Raw genomic sequence first — 16,670 nt, 5'->3', positions numbered from 1 at the left:
TGCACCGCAGGGAAACACAGCTGCTCTTCTCTCTTCTTTGCCATGCTGAGGCACATACCTGAACCACATAAACAGAGAGGTCATCGAAATAGGGAGGGAGGAAATAAACCTAGTTTGAAAACCCCAGAGAAACCTCCCTCCTGGCCAGATGGCTTTCCCCTGAGATTGTGAAGGTCAGGACAAAGTCTGAGGCAAACATGCTGATTCCTTGGAAGTCCACTTAGCTTTAGGACACACAGTTGTTCCCTGTCCTCACCCTCACTCTCTGAGGGTCAAACACGAAAACCAGATGCTTTCATATATTTATATTAATCACACAGGACTGAGATAAGACCTAGAGTATCGTGCACCTTCCCTCCCACCATACCAAGAGGTCTATCCTATACATACACTCATTCTATAGATGTCATCTAATCTCTGATGCCAAAATATCCCATTACCTCAAAGATCCATGGTCGAGACATTCACGTGTCAACAAGGACAACTGCTTCTGGCATTCACATTTTTTAAATTGGACAGATTCTACAGGAGAGGCGCTTGGCTGCTTGGGGAATTGAATTCTTTTATGGTAGCTCACGCTGACTTCGCAAACAGTTTCAATAAACTTGACAACTTTTCTTCCTTCTCCCTCCTGGCACATCTAGGCACCATCCTGTAACTGCACTGAGTAATAAAACAGGAGCTGGTGATAACTTTTTTTTCCTCCCACAAGTTATTTGCTAGCACAGTTCAATGAATGTACGAACAAGGAAGTATGGCACAGAACAAAGAAGTCTGCGGATATAACAGTGCAAGAAATAAAATGTCATATTGAGATTTTCAGATTATACTTCAAAACGGTTCATGAATTACCTGTTTCTGAAAACAGATTACTCTTGTAGGGTATATACGACATTTCTGCAGAAAAACAAAGTAGGCATCAACTGCACTGCACTTCCCACAGACACATGGAAGAATTAGAATTCAGTTAATTTTAAAAATTTCCTCCGATTTGACCAAAATCACCTTTGCTGTAGAAATTCTCGGTTGGTTTGAATCAAATGCTCTTTGAAGCCATGCAGTACCTCCTTTCCATGGACCTCACCGAGCACTGCAGGAAGACCTTGCACCTACAAAAAAAGCAGTTATTTAACAGAGACTCTAAACATGCAAATCATTCAACCAACACAATTCTCATAATTTTTGGACTAACTAAATTATAAGTTTAGATCCAGAGGGCCTGCAAGGATCTCTGGTACATACAGCATAGCTCTTAGGGCTGCCAAAATAGCTCCTACCTAGCAGCTCTGACAGCTGCTGCACCAGGGCCACGGGCAGAAGCGGCAGGAGTTGGCGTCACTCTGATTGACACAGCTCGAAATATCAAGGAGCCACAAGGACATTTTGGCAGTGTCTGCACCCTTCAAGAGCAGATGAGTAGAAAGACTTGGGTTTAGGGGAACCAAAGGACATATCATGCAAAAATAACAATGTTTGCTGCATCTGGCCGAGTGCTGGGGGTCCAGGGTGGATTGAAAAGAAAAATTACACAACCCAAGGTAATCAGAGCTGTGTTTCCAACTACTACATGGGAGATGCAAATCTCTCTTCCCTTTATTCCTACCTGATTTAAAAAATGAAAAAAGTTACCAGCATAAGTCTCTTTTTTTTTGCAACTGTATTTTAAATAAGCTTTCAGTTAAGAAATACAGTTTGCCAGTCCTGAAAAAAGTCACCTTTTGCTGGCAACACCATTTATCAGTACAGGGTAGAAGTGCTGAAATGACCTGTAGGAGGGAATTTACTTCCAAGATGATCCAAAAAGCTCTCAGTGGGGGAGCAGCAACAGGAAGAACCAGGCTAGACCCTGCTCCTGAACAGAGCAAATTGAATACCAATTTCTCCCTGGCTGGACCCAAAGTGCTTTCATCCTTTCCTCCCCTTAAATAGTTCAGGATATGGGTCTTCTAAGCACAACATGTGATGAAAAGCGACTCAAAGCGCTAGGGAAGGGTTGGATGCATCACATCCAGCCCTGGCTGCTTTGGGATACAAGCTGTGGGTTTGCAGCTTCCATAGGTGCCCCCGAGCAGACTGGATATTCTGTTTTAATATTCACTATTCATGCTACCCAGCTAGGGGAAAAAGTCTTGGTGATTTATGAGTTTAAGGCCTCAGTCATACACTAGGACTTCTGCTGGTCAAACCTTGCATTGGGTTTTTCTTTTTCTGACAGGATGCTTCTGATAATAAAATAAATTGCCAGAGATGCACTCTACCTTAAAATAGAGGTGCTGCATTCACTTGAGGAGAAAATGGGTGAATATTAAAATATGCACCATGAATATTCAAATATGCTTGCAAATTAAGACACTTCAACTGTGTCCTTGTCCTTTGTCTGCTTGTTTTTCCACAAATATTGTAACGGGGAATTTTTGGGGTAGAGACATTCAGTAGAACAGAAGGTTTTCCAGGAGTAACACATTCAAGTCAGAGCAAATATGCATAAAGCAGATACTTTGCATTCATGCGTATTCACAGCATAAAGTTCTTCTAAGAACCTCCAATTAGGCAGCAGAAACTTCTCACACGTCCTACTCAGAAAAGGAGTAGAGAAAAGGGGTTATTTTGATAAATTATTCAGCAAAGATTTTTTGAAATAGCAAATAAACGTGAGAAGAAGAAACGAGGCTCTATTTAAAGACAAACTTCATTCCTAAATTATTCCTGAAGAAGCCTTCAGTTGAGAAATGTCATGGCCAGCCGAGCTGGAAGAGCAGCTACACCAAGGCCAAGCTCACTGGCTGTGCACCATGGGCTTGAGAACAACCTGAGCATTGTCCTGAAGACCCTTGGCACTGAAGATCACTTCAAATGGCCTCATCTTCGGGGCTGATGGGCAGCCAAGTGCCATGGACTGAAGCGGTTGGGCTCCATCCGGATGATGCTCTCCGACTTGCGCCTCGGTACAGAGCCATGGGAGCACAGGCTCCTTGCTGTGATTGCTTGGCAGCTACGATTTCCATCTTCAAAACAGAAAGAATTACTCCTTTTTTTTTTCCTACAGTAACTATTTGTATTATCATTTCTGGAACAAGGATATTGCTTCTGCCATCTTCCAGTGCCTCCAAGTACCACCAGAACCTGAAGCATGAGCAAATGCAAATATTTAGCCTTTGAATTTGAGCATGATAAGAACAGGGCATGAAAAGACGCTCACTTGATTCAGTCTGGAGTCTTTTTTGCTCCATACAAAACACTGTACAATTCTCCAGTTTTGTTAGATTTCCTCAAGAAGAGGCCCAATAACCCTCCCTCCAACAACAAAAATCTGTACTGCCAGATGGGCTCATTTCTCTATTAACATGAGCACAGCATAAAAGGTCTATGGGTAACAGGCATAACAGACAGGAATACAATGTTTTTGTTTGTTTGAAAGGAGAGCCTCAAATATCCCGGCCTATCTTGGCTTTTTATTTAACTTACATAATTTCTTGTTTTATAAAATGCGCTGACAAGCGTAATTAAAACTGAAGCATGTATGACTATTATAAATGCTCTCTGTCAGGCTCACACACTAACACCTATTTTTCTAATTCTGTTGTTCAGGGGAGAGGCAATTGTATTAGGAGCAGTATGTAGGTGGTTCATTTTTCCCTCCTCACTGTTCCCTTGACAGTAGTTTGAAATAACATTCATCAAACAGTATAAAAAGGTTGAAAGAAATTAATTAAGCAACCCTGGAGGAAAAATAAGATGTCTTTCCAGTCCTTCTTAAATTATTCACTTTTATATTGCTGCATATTGTAATATCCTGAGCACAAAAGGCTGAATGACCCTATAGCTCTTTGTGGCCAGAAACGATCATATTTTGAACAACATTATTGTTGGTACTACAGTTTCCAGATGTAAGGCACAAAGCTGTCCAGTCAAAATCTGCTCTGAATTTAATGCAGTGCTTTCATTGCCTTGGCTGTGCTTCTTTCCTCCCAGGAGGATGTCACTGACCAGGAACACCAAGGTGGCCTCAGCACACGTCTTCCAGAAGTCCTTCATCACAGTGCCCTATCTGCTGCCGGGAGCCAGGACTCCAGGCGAGCCATCCATGATCTTCCTCTCTGGCAGAGGGACCAAATCCCACCGTGGTCCCTTGTGGACATGGCCCAAGGGAAGCTCTTAAGCAAAGGAAGGCTGGGATGGATTCACCAGACCAATGTCTACATATCTAAAATAAAACACAATTACCAGGTCACTTAAGAGCTGATTAATTTGAAAAATGCTCATGAAGATGCAGGGCTGCCCACTGAAGACCTGGGTACTTGCTGCAGCGCTCGTCGAGCGCTTGACGAGCTGAGGGCTCATCAGACCCGCGGGCAGCCTTTGCTTGAGGCAGCTACTGAAAACTGCAGCATGTCCAAAGAGCGATGGAAAAGCAGCTTGACTAAAACCATCCCAGATGCAAATGCAGCCTCCCAAGAGCTCATGGCAAACCCCTCTGGGTTAGGGTTTGCAAGGTAGAGCAATAATACCGCAAAAAAACAGGGGTTTGGCCTCAATTCATTTCTCTCACTGCTCACCTTCCCCAGACACGTAGCATCAGTCTGCTCTTGAGCACAGCACCAGCTGCTTTCCCCATAAAGTCATAACTTTTCCAAGGTTTCCACCAACTCTCATTTTATCTAGCCTCAAGGTCAAAATTAACCTTTATTAAAAAAAAGAAAAAAAAAAGAAAAAAAAAATCAATAATTTCCTTCCCATTTACTCTGGATTAGCGAATGTTGTGTCAATAAGAACAAATAAAGTTTGCAGGCCAATAAAGGCTCCAGCTGCCACACGAATGATACATTTCTACAGACTTTCTATGAAATAAAAAGTGACTGATGCACAGCATGCTTTAATTATTTCCTTCATAAACTACCAAATTAAATTTTAAGAAGTTGGAGACACTATCTCTTATTAAATTGAGACTGAACTCAAAGAATCAACTTTTAATGAAACTTTCCACAATAGAAAGCATTTTTGCAATTTTAACCATTTCCAGCAACCTGATGGGTATAATAATTTCCCAAAGCTTATTTCCCCTTTATTGCCTAGATATCCCATTCCCTTGGCACGTCAGGAACATCCCCTGCTGCCACCAGCCCATCGCAATAGGGAAGAGCCCAGACCGGCTGCACATCTCTTGATGGCCACAATACTTATTTTCAATAGAAAAAAAATCCATCCTATACCTAGAAAGCCCGTACAGTGATCATACCCGACTCGAGAGGAAAGCCTTGTCACTCACCTGAGCAGTAAGATCTCCAAGATCAGCAACGTTCCACCAGTCCACAGGTATCTGGCTGGAGAACTGGATCCTATTTTTGGATTATGCCTTAAGGAAAATACAAGAGAAACGAAATGAAACTGCGGCAGTTGGTGAGAACATGAAACACCATAAAGAAGAAAGAAATAAGGAAGCAGACACATTGAAGCTGTCAGGAGGAAAATAAATAAATAAACAATGAAGTAGAAAAGACTTTCACAGTGCTACACTTTTCACAATTCTATATAACACATTAATACAGTAGAAGGGTAAGAGGTGCAAGAACCCATTTCAACTACAGATAAGCAGGGAGCCTACGGACCGTTTATGTTCCCATTTTGAGCCCTGCTGCGTGTCCAGCACAACCAGCCCCAGCGTCCATCCCGGGGGCCCTGTGCAGCTCATTACAACCGATCCGCTGATCGGCACATTTTTCCATGGAGCAGTGGAAGTCCCAGGGGCTCGATTTCCTCATCTTTCCTTCAGCCAGTAACAACTAAACGAAATCACTAAAGAATCATCACTCACTGAGTCAGGGACTGAAACACTAATTTTCAGGAAAAAAAAAAAAAAAATCAATTTCTTTGTAAACTACTAGCATACCTTAAAAAAAAAATAATTGACCCCAGAGCTAGAGTGACTTTGGGCAGTCTCAAATCCATTTTTCACGACACCCTGAGTAGATGGAGATTCCAGCAACACCAGCATCCTTACCTTGCCAAGTTACTCTGCAGACATTTTATTAAGAACAAAGAAATCCAGGACTGCTCACATATTTCCAATCTTTTCAAGACTGGAGCCACTAAGACACAGCCCAAGGTAGCACACAGTGCAGACCCACTGCATTCGAGGAAAACCTACAATTCTGCCCATCATTGCAGGGTTTGGGAGGTGCCAGAGGCCAGTCCTTCAGCTTTCTAGAGCCAGGTTGACTTTTTTTTCCCCCTTCCCCCTCAGCATATATGAAATACTTCAAATAAAGAAACAAAAGTTTGGGACTAGATTACACACTAAACGTAAAAACTACACCTTCCTTCGTTTCACTTGACACAAACATCCACAGCGTCTTTGGGAGGACTTTGGGCTAATTACTCACTTTATCTCATTGTCACTCCTAAAGCCAGATACCCTCTAGCAGGAAGAATAAATACCCATCTTCTTCAAAATTTTAGATGCCAGCATAATGTGAATAGTGATGTGAAATACTACTCTGTAGTCATGGTACCTCTATTAAAGCACAACCTCTCCTACTGAGGAATACAAATGTCCAGAAAAGACTACTGATTCATCACAATAACCTTCAAAACTCGACAGAAAAATCACGCAGATTATTTGCTTTGGAGCTCGGTGTCTCTTGCAGTTGTTTCTGCTCTGCCTGTATTATTGTAAACGCTTTAGTTAGGGAGAGTTCTGAGCCTCTTTCTTTGGAGAAATGTGGAATTGATAGATAAACCACAGGTTTATTTTCTAATTTGTGTCCCTATGCTGTATTTTTGGATATTTAAGGAACACATGCACAACTGTACTTGGAGAAGCACCAAGAAAACCGCATGAAACAGCCTTTAAAGAGGCATGCCTCAGAATACCATTAATCAAGTTTCTTTGCTCAATTCCTCACATTTTTTTCTCTTTTATAATAAATTTGCCTTTTTTAGTGGGAGTTACTGCCCTTACGAAGGACAAGATTTCTTTGAATAACTGAGCAAAATAACCCCATCCACTTCAGCCTTGGCCTTTTAAGAAAGCCTATTAAGAAATGACAACCAGGTCCAGAGACAGGGCTCCAACAGAAAAGAGGGAGTTTTTTATGCCAGGGATGGATTCACAGGTAATACAGAGTGAACAAGTACTCCCTCTTGCTCTCCAGGGCTCCCTGAACAATCCAGCTGATGCTCTGTGGTGCAAAAGCCAGGCAACTTGCTCGAGGACACAGCCTCTTCCAAGTACAGTTGGCAATGGGAAACGCAGATTCCTCCGTAAATCTGTAAAAATCTTGGGTTCAAGATTCTACAGCTGCATAGGAGAAGGAAGGTTTCCTGGGGCAGCAGGCGGACTGCTGGGATGCACCTGGAAAGATCGCACTGTACACAACTGTCTGCACTAATTTCATCGCTGGGAGCCAATAAACCCGACAGAGAAGGAAGGAGTCAATACCCACCACCAATTAGGAGAAGAGACCACAAGCACTGCAGAAAGAGCTTAAAGAAATCTGTGGTGGATGTCCTGAGAAACCCACCAGAGGATTTCACAAAACTTTGAGAAAAAGTCAGTTCATTGCTGCTTTAAATCAGAACTCTGCATTTGCATTAGAAACTCATCACAGCATCTAGAACCTTCTTTTTTTTTTTTTTTTTTTTAAATTAACGTTGGTGTTGACAACCAGTGGCAAAGGGTTGCATCAGGCTCCTGCTCTAACACATAGCAAAGGCCACTCACTCAAAGAGAAGATGCAGAAAGACGCAGAAAGGAAGGAAAAGAAGCATCTGTCAGATGAATTATGCTCTGTGAATCATGTCCTTCCTCACCTCTGCAGGAAATGCAGCAGCTTTGTGGCCATCACTCCTGACCTCCCAGCAGTGCTGCAAGCTCCTACTGCACTCAACACATCTGCACCAAGGACAGATACATCTGGGCTTTTATTTATTTATTCTAGTCAGTTCTTGCCACTCAGCAAGCAGTTTGGATTTTGCCTCAGCATGCATGATGATAATGCAACCTCCATCCTGGAGAAAACGCTCAAATGAGATTGCTTGGTTTGGGCTAAAATATAGCCAGAGGTATTTCTTGCTATTTGCTATGCAAATTAAGGAGAAAACTATATAGAAACAACAATGTCTGGCTTAACAATGGTAGAGTTTTCACTGCACAGATACCATGCTACAGCTGGTTCTGCAAAATTTATTCTTTTTCACTAGTGATCAATGCAACATGCTCTGCAAGGGCATTAAAACACGTCCCCTGAACACATGGACCTTATGGGCCTTCAGAGCATGTCAGATGTCTCCATGTCCTGCCAAGACACGTCCCCACACAACCACCGAAAGCTCCCGTAGCTCTTGGGTAAGGTCCACAAGATCTAGTAGAGTTTAAAAGCAAGCTTGTCCCAAAGCACTGGAGCAAGAAACCCCTTATTCCGCATGGCATTGCCCATCAGGGAAAGGACAGTAGCCCAATCCATCATGCTGCATGGAGCCGGATCGTATAATGAGGCAGGAGAGCGCATAATGAGACGGGAAATCAATCCACCCGCTTCCAGCAACAAAATTTGCAGCATAGTTCTTCAAAGTAACTTTTCTTAACAAATTGCACAGCTTAACTACTTCCAACCATGCGCTGGGACATTATTCCAAGTTTCCCTGTGCTTTATATCACAGCCTATCACATACATATGCAGAATGGGTGCTCCCTGAAGCCTGCCTGGAAGACACCATGGATTGCACGACCCAGTGCAGCAACCCCTGCTCAATCCTGCTCTTCTACAGCCTGACGCATCTGCTTTTCCTTTTGCTTTCTAACTCAACAAGCCAATTACTCTCCAGCTGACATAAAGCTCTCAGGATTTTAGTAACCACCTGGAAATTACCTGCGCTGCTGCCATGCCACGCGTCCCAGCCCGGCACACTTGTCTCGGATCCCACACGTCCTCCGAGCATGGAAGGATTAATGGCTATTACACAGCTCAGCAGCTTCAGTTCAATTACTTGAGCAATTTACTACTGTACCTGGGACCTCTGGGGAAAGACAGAAATATTTTTCTATGTCTCCCCCCGCCCCCCCCACCAAGTTCACTTTCAGGTCTTTGAAGACGCACTGTCTGATTTTCCTTGCTAAGCTTTCAGACAAAAACCTCCTGTTTTAACACAGAGATCCACAGCCCTGTCATAGTTGTTATGACAAAAGGTCTCTTCTCCATCAGGAACGAGGACCCCAAAGCAGGAAGGGCAGGCCAGGCACCAGGAGGGACAGATGGTCCTTGTCCCATCCTTGGCACACACAGGAATCAAGAACATTCCACTTTGCATGGCTTAATAAACACAAACTATAGACACAGAACAAGACTGCAAAACAAAAGTGCAGCTACCCTTTTAGACAAAATTTCTCCATGTTTCTATTTAATATCAGCTTGCTTACATCATTTCTGTTGTATCTTGGTTTTAATTTAAAGTTTTCATAACTTCATTTTGAAGACTGAGATGTTCTGGGGAGCAGTGGGTATATGAACGGTCTAGTGCAATATCAATTTTAGTAATTAATAATGGGTGAAGATTTCACAAGGCTTTTGGAGTTTTTTTAGTGTCCTAAATTAAGTTTTGCCTGATTAATGGTGTTACCTGGCAGGAGATGCCAAGCTTCGTTGTTTTTGCTTTTCATATTTTTCTAAGTTGGCGACATATCCTATCTATTAAATAACAATCTACTTCAGTTTTGGCACAGATGGTTGCATTTCAAGCTATTTTTAACCAGAACAACATACTTGGAAAAAAATAGTGAAAATACACTCACGAACAGTTAAAAACACCCTTGCTGCCCAGTGGGGAAAGGGGACCATGGAGCTAAATGCCTGCACGGCGCTTTCCCTTCTTTACTGTAAAGTTTATTTTAAAGTTAGGAGTCTATTTTGAGTTATGATTAATGGCTTTAAGAGGGCTTTCTTCAGCCACACATACCAACAAAGGGTTTAGAATTAATTCACATCTAACTTCTTTCTTAATGGATTTTTAAGGTCTATTGCAAAGAATCAATCAATAGGAGGCTGAAAGCTCTGGCGTGTAATGCATCCCGGAGAGCCAGGAAGGGCTCGTCGCGAAGCTGCCTGAATTATGATCGTCTGAATACGTTAGAATTGTTTGCAGTTATTAAGAAGAGCAAAACGATCATTTACATTAATTTGAGGACATAAAGACAGCAACTCAGTCTGGCTTTAAAAAACACACATACCCAAAGTATGTTTTTCAACTTTGTGAATCCTCGCCTAAATGCTTCTTAAATGAAGAATGTAAATGCTGATTTTCTGCATGATGAAAATACTTTCCTGTCAGGAAGTATTTTATTTCTAGGACATTATTTTCGAGACAAAGTGGCATTTGCATATAATTTGGTACCTTGCATGACTGCGTATACCAATAACGCTGCTGGCAAGTAGAACAAGTGATTTAAAGTATTCCCATGCTTTTTTGTTGTTGTTAATAGTACTATTCAATATTAATTGCTCTCCACAGTTGATAGGGGCTTTTGTTTCACAGTTATTTTTTTGTAAGTCTTAATAAGATGGCATAAAAGAAAAATCAGAAATTGCTCAGTAGTGGTGTGGGCAGAAGTGTCACCAGAGGCTTAGCCAGGCCTAAGTCAGACAATAGGACTGCAATAGGACTTACAGGCAGATCTAATCCTAGACTGGTAGTGGGTAGTTCAAACTTACTGAACATAGTGCATCTATCATTAACTTTACATTTTATGTAAGATATTTATTATGATTTCCACTTTTTATTATATTCTGTTGGATGAGGCAGACACAGGCAAGAGTTTCCATGTGAAAAGGCAAGTTTGCTATAACATTCGGAAGTTAATTCATCTCACAAATACCTCTGCACTGCTGAACATATAACGGTACTGGTCTAAAATATCTTGGATGTAACAACCTCCCAAGATTCAACAAAGTGTAAATAAAGGAAGATTCAGCACTTTAACTGGCTTGTGGTGCTAGTTTATGGCCCCTTTTCCATACAATGTAAAACTTTTTGTGTTTACAAATAATTGCCATTGATTTTAATGCGACTGCCTTTGGCTTTGCATATTCACCAACAGATAAGATGAAATTTCTCTCCTGCTGTCAGAATCCTCACATTTTCAGCTATTTTCCCTTCTGACCAATAAATACATTTAGCAAAATATAGGCAGGTCATATATCATAGCCCCAGCAAACTATTAAAACCAAAAAGATGCCTATTGAGCAGGACTAATAATGACACTTATACAAGGTCAATTTTTCTTTATCACTCCCTTATTTACACTGCAACATCAGCACAAAGACTTTTTTGAAAATCATAAAAATTTCAGATAGAGGTGATGCGACAAGCAATCTCAATAAAAATTCATCATATTTTGCTAATCTTAGCTATTTTCATTACTCTGACATAGTATTCACCCCCATTGCTCAGCATATAAAAATCCATGCATCAATTGTTGCTGAAAGAATCATAGAGCATAAAATTAGGTGAAAGAAAAAAGAGAAGAAAGGAATTACCCATTTTCCTGCTGTTTATACTTTTCTATGCAACAAAGTACCATTAAAACGCACTATGATATGACTATCCTGTGGGCCTCCTCTAATGTGCTTCCAGAGGAGTCTGTCAGTTTTGAATACCACTCTGGTTACTTTATAGAAGATTAATTGTCTATCATGTTTATGTAAATAGGAAAGCTCAGATTCCTATGAGTCCTCATTCATAATTAAAAAACAACACTTTCCTACAGTTAGAGCTGTAAAAGAGAAACAGACCCTGACTAGATGTAATGAGGTAGTTGTGTTCACCATAACTATAATTTACTATTACTGCTAGAAGAGCTATTGGTTCTTGTTTAGTCTCTTAAGTGACAATAAGCAGGACTAAAAGAGACTCCAGCAAATACTCTGGGGTCACCTTACTGCATATGTGGGGTACAATAGAGCATTTCTCTGCAATTTTGGGGACTGTCTGCAACAGTTCAAGCCACTGCACATCTCATGACCAACCACTACATTAAAGGTGGCCAGAGAAGAAACCGCAGTCGACACATTCAAATGCTGGAAACCAAGGCGTGAAATCCAAAGTCTATTTAAGTCAATAAAAATGTCTCCTACTGACTTTAAGGAGGCAGGAGGGGCTGCACGTGGAGATGATGCAAAGCCTTGCTTCTTGTATTCCCTTACGGCCCACAATACAATTTGTTCTCAGGAAACTTAGGGATGTTTTGTTTTCAATTAAAGTAATGTACTTACGTAAAGGAACTGCTTTTCGCTCCACTGTGCACAGCCTCCAGTTCCAAAGCTTATTGCTGCCACCCAGATTTCTTTATCCACCTTTCCATCTTATTCCAAGAACTCCAATGGTGACCATTTGGTGGAACACATCCAGCCCCATGATGTATCCAAGGCTGTGAAGTAGATGCTTCACCTCTTGATCATCTTCATCCTCCTCATGTATAAAGTATAAAATTTGTATTTCAGTCTTCCTAGCCTATTTTTCAGAGAAATAAAAATCTGAGCTACCTACAGTACCTGAAGCTTAATCGAGAAATCAGAGGAAAGCCTGTTAATTTTCGTTATTTTTTTCAAGGGTCTTGGGAGAGCAATACAGTGAAAAACACTTAATCACCCAGGCTTTTATTATGGATCATGCTCCCATATTTATTAACAATAGTGTTAACACTACTTCCTATTTGCTTAATGCTTCTCCTCTTCAAACCACTCTTTAGGCATTAGCTAATTACTTTAACAACTCGCGATACCTGAAGCACATCTCTGGCGGCCGGGATGAGCAGGGGGCTCCATGGGGGGCAGGCAGGAGCGAGGGCGGGCAGGGAAACGGCTGCGATGCCCTAGGAGGGAGTCGCTGTTTCTGACCACGCTGAGCGGCACACGCGCAGTTCCCTGGGCCAGGCACTAATGGATGCTGCTGTCAAACTGCCTTTACCTGTGCTTTTAATAACAAGGTGACATTTACGAAGCTAATGAACTGCTAAGTCCATTATGGTTTATTGTAATTTCTCAAACACTATCTTCATAATGTATTCATTTATTGAAGCTATTTGAGCCATTTAAATATCATTAAACCATGAAAGAATTAAAGAGCTTAATATCTGTGCCCCCGCAGAGCCAGGCGCAGCACAGGGAGGCTCTGCAGCCACGGTCACCACAGGGACATCTCCCCCTTTTTAACTTGAGCTTCCTGCTCTTATGCACACCTCTATGCAGGTTTGGAGACACAGGTCAGGTTTGGGCAGGTGACAGCAGGACGGATCAGCCGTGTCCATCTGGGCCAAAGGTGCATTGGCCTCTCTGGATAGAGCCCAGGAGGAGGATGAAGCTTTTGGAGCATCACTTCTCTGCTAAGGAAGTCTTTATATCCTCTAAAAAGCACTTTTTTACCAAGCACTTTGTCAGGAACCAAGAGCCCCTGATTTGTGCCGTGTGCAGGGTAAGCAGACGCAGGTGGGATTTTAGGGGATCGTCAGCAAGAAGAGTTGACCATCGGCACTGCTGTAGCCACAATCTTCACATTAAATGCAATTAAAATGCTTGCACATGCTGGCAGCACACAGTACTTGGCTAGTGCTGTCCCTAGCTGCTTCTGCAGCGAGAGGCCCAGAGCTCCTCCTTACTCAAAGCCAGCATCTCTCCTGCAAACTCCCATCACATGCCCACCATTGACTAGACGTGTAAAACACCCCTCATGGTGCCCAGGTTTTAATGCCTCATTCGGCTTTTCTTCCTACTGCCCACCTGGAGTTTCTCACAGGTTAAGAGCCATGTTATGTTCCTCTGACCTATTATCGCACCGATCTGTGCTGGGGATCATTTTTACAAAATCTCGGGTGGCATGGGGTGGGTTTTACACCTCCTCCAAGCCTCTCATTGCCTCCGCTCCTGCTCGAGCCTCACCTGCTCTGTGGCAGGAAGCAGAGAGCAGCCCCAGTGCTGGGGCCTTGAGCCACGCTCGTGCAGTGCGGAGAAACACGCTGGAGGAAGCCTTGCCCATCATCACAAGCTGCTGCTGGTGTTTCACATCAGCATCGCCTCCCTGCAGCACCGTGAAGTTCACCGACAAGCACACTTAGGGATTCAGGCACATGGAAAATCATCAGGCTTTTGGCAGCTCCCCAGACCTATATTTCCCTTATTTTGTAATTCTGCTGCTGCCAAAGGCTTTAGAAGACCCCATTCACTATATAACACCTGTCTAGGAATTACTTTTAAGTCATTAAAGACATAAACCCTAGGAGCATGCTGGTATGGACTGCTCATGCAGTTGTGAATTTAATTCAATATCATAATCAAGTCATCATATAATTCCCTATTAATTGCTCATATTATTTCCTAATATCTTTATCACATTAATATAGAAACAGTCCTAAAGACTAGAATTCTCAAACACATATCATTCTTCTCTCATGCACAGTAGTATTCAGGTTAAAAAAAACCACTGAACAGTTACCTTCAAAATTATTTGCATAAAATGTACAAATGTTCTCACCTATATCTTTGCAATTAACACTGATCACACACAGGTGCTTCACTGCCTGTACACAAGGTGCAGGAGAGCTCCCTAGGACCTGACTTTGCACCTGGAAACAAAAATCATAAACACAATTTTAATAGCAGCACCCTCATCCTCATTATGATTCATATTATCAGTTCCTTGCGCACTCACAGTCTCTACTATCTTCCCTCTGCATATCTTAATTATTCCAGTCACACTCGATTGTAGGACACCGAGAGGTTCACGCAATAATGACAAAATAATCAGTACATGATCAAAAGCCTAAAATGCAAGATGTAGCCTTAAGCTGCAGGGGAAAGTAGCTACAGAGCCAGAGCGTAGCCAGAGCTACGCTTAGCCACGCTGTGGTTCAGCCCTTCAGACCCAGCCCTGCAGCTGCCAAGAGGGACCAAGATCAGAGCGACCAGCAAAAAGACCAGGAAGATCATGAGGTTAATGGGAGAAGTCTGTTCATTGATGGTCCCCAGGACCACTTTCTTTCACCTCTTAGGCACTTACTTTCACCCTCTTAGTCTTCTTCCTGGGTTTTGGTTATTGTCCCTTTCTTATTTCTACAAATATTTAGAGTAAAATCCAGCAGCTAGTTATTTAGGTGTGCATCAATGCATTTTTGCTTCACATTCTGACAGTGAATTCCTGGACTGCAAGTGAGCTTTCTAGGCACTAGCAGTAATATGGAAATAATCATATTTAAGCCTCTATAACTGCCATAATGAACTACTTCTACTATGAAACGAAGAGCAGTAAAAAACCATTCTGCTCATCACAGACACCTTAATGCTTATTGCTACCATTTCCCAGTGCCATTACACCCAGACCAACCCCAGCAATGTAGGACAAGCACCAATCATGTGAGAAATTAGATGATGAAGCAAGACTTTGCTCCAGTGAACCACAAGAGAAAATGGAGATTTGGTGTCCTTGGAGAAGTGCAGCACTGGCAGGACATCTCCTTGTCTCCCTGCTCCGAGATCGCTCACATGCCAGGGACATCGTCTGTGGGGCAGACTTGGGACAAGAGCTGGTGTCCCAGCAGAGTCTTCATGGGCGCACACCCCACTAGCAGAGCACATCCAGCACAGGTGAAACCACGAGGATGTCCAGCTCATTGCAAGGGTGTTCTCTGCCTCTGATCCCCGACATTGCCAAAACATTCTGCAAACCCCAAACACATCATTAACACCAGTGACTGCTGCAGTGGGACCACACAAATCCCATTGCATTATTGGATTCTTGGAAACATGTGCAAAGAATTTCTTCCCCCTGTTAGAAGGAGTTTTGTTTGAATGGAGATTTTTTTCCTACAAGAGAAATATCAAAATACCCAGAAATGTTCTCCTTATTCTAATGGAAGACACCATTCTCCCAGGATGACCGAGCCCATCCACAGGCAAAGCAAGAGTAAGGACCAGCATCACTAAAAGGCCCAAATCAGCGACACTTCAAGGCTTTAGTCAAGGGCTCCTGGCAAAAGACGAGCTGTTATTTTGTAGGTGGGGTGGCATCAATTCAACAGGCAACCTAAACGACCTTCGGGCTCTTTAAATACAGCCGTCCGTCACTTATGTGTGGGATAAGCTACCATGAAGGAGAAGAGCCCAGATTTTGAAGTGAGATTATTTTGACTTGTTTGTGCCCCGCTTTGAAATCTTGCAGCTGTGCTTTCTTTTCTTAACTTTTCAAACAAGTCCTAGGTGTCAGAAACCTTGGATACGGGTGTTACAAAGCTAAGGAAGGAAGTGAAAAGATTTCACCGACTTAACTTTCTTCTGAAAATCCTCCCTTTTGTCGAACAAAAGAGATATCGCTGGCATCTTTTGTTACATATGTGAGCCTGGAGAAGTTTGCCTTTTCTTTGAGTCTTAAAGGAACACCAAAATATTTAGAACTCTGTTTAAGCTCAGATTTATTATTCCTTTCTTCAATCGATGGGTTGCCTTATATTTGAGCATTATGTAGCTTTCTGGTTTTGAAGCACCATGGGATGTCCCATTTTGCAAAACAGCAGTGCTGCCTCTGCAAAGTGCTTTGGTGGTGAGTGGCTCCTGCTCCACTTTCTATACACCAACAACATGAGAACTACCCACCTCCCACCGCAACCCACCTACCTTACACCTAAAGGGAAA

General features: G+C 42.4%; 1 long non-coding RNA gene across 1 annotated transcript; it reads right to left on the bottom strand.

Annotated features, from left to right (window-relative positions):
* Window positions 1–4,622: 4,622 nt before the first annotated feature.
* On the bottom strand, window positions 4,623–12,411 carry LOC112944109. The gene is made up of 3 exons (XR_003248715.1): window positions 12,264–12,411; window positions 5,267–5,353; window positions 4,623–4,681 (listed from the first exon to the last, which is right to left on the bottom strand). It is a non-coding gene; the product is annotated as an uncharacterized LOC112944109 (long non-coding RNA).
* Window positions 12,412–16,670: the final 4,259 nt, after the last annotated feature.

Source organism: Nothoprocta perdicaria, unplaced genomic scaffold (genome assembly GCF_003342845.1).
Source record: "Nothoprocta perdicaria isolate Ctin4 unplaced genomic scaffold, notPer1 scaffold_16, whole genome shotgun sequence".
In the NCBI taxonomy this organism is placed as follows: domain Eukaryota; kingdom Metazoa; phylum Chordata; class Aves; order Tinamiformes; family Tinamidae; genus Nothoprocta; species Nothoprocta perdicaria.
Note: the sequence above shows the minus strand (reverse complement) of the source record. Positions and strands in the feature narration are given on the sequence as shown.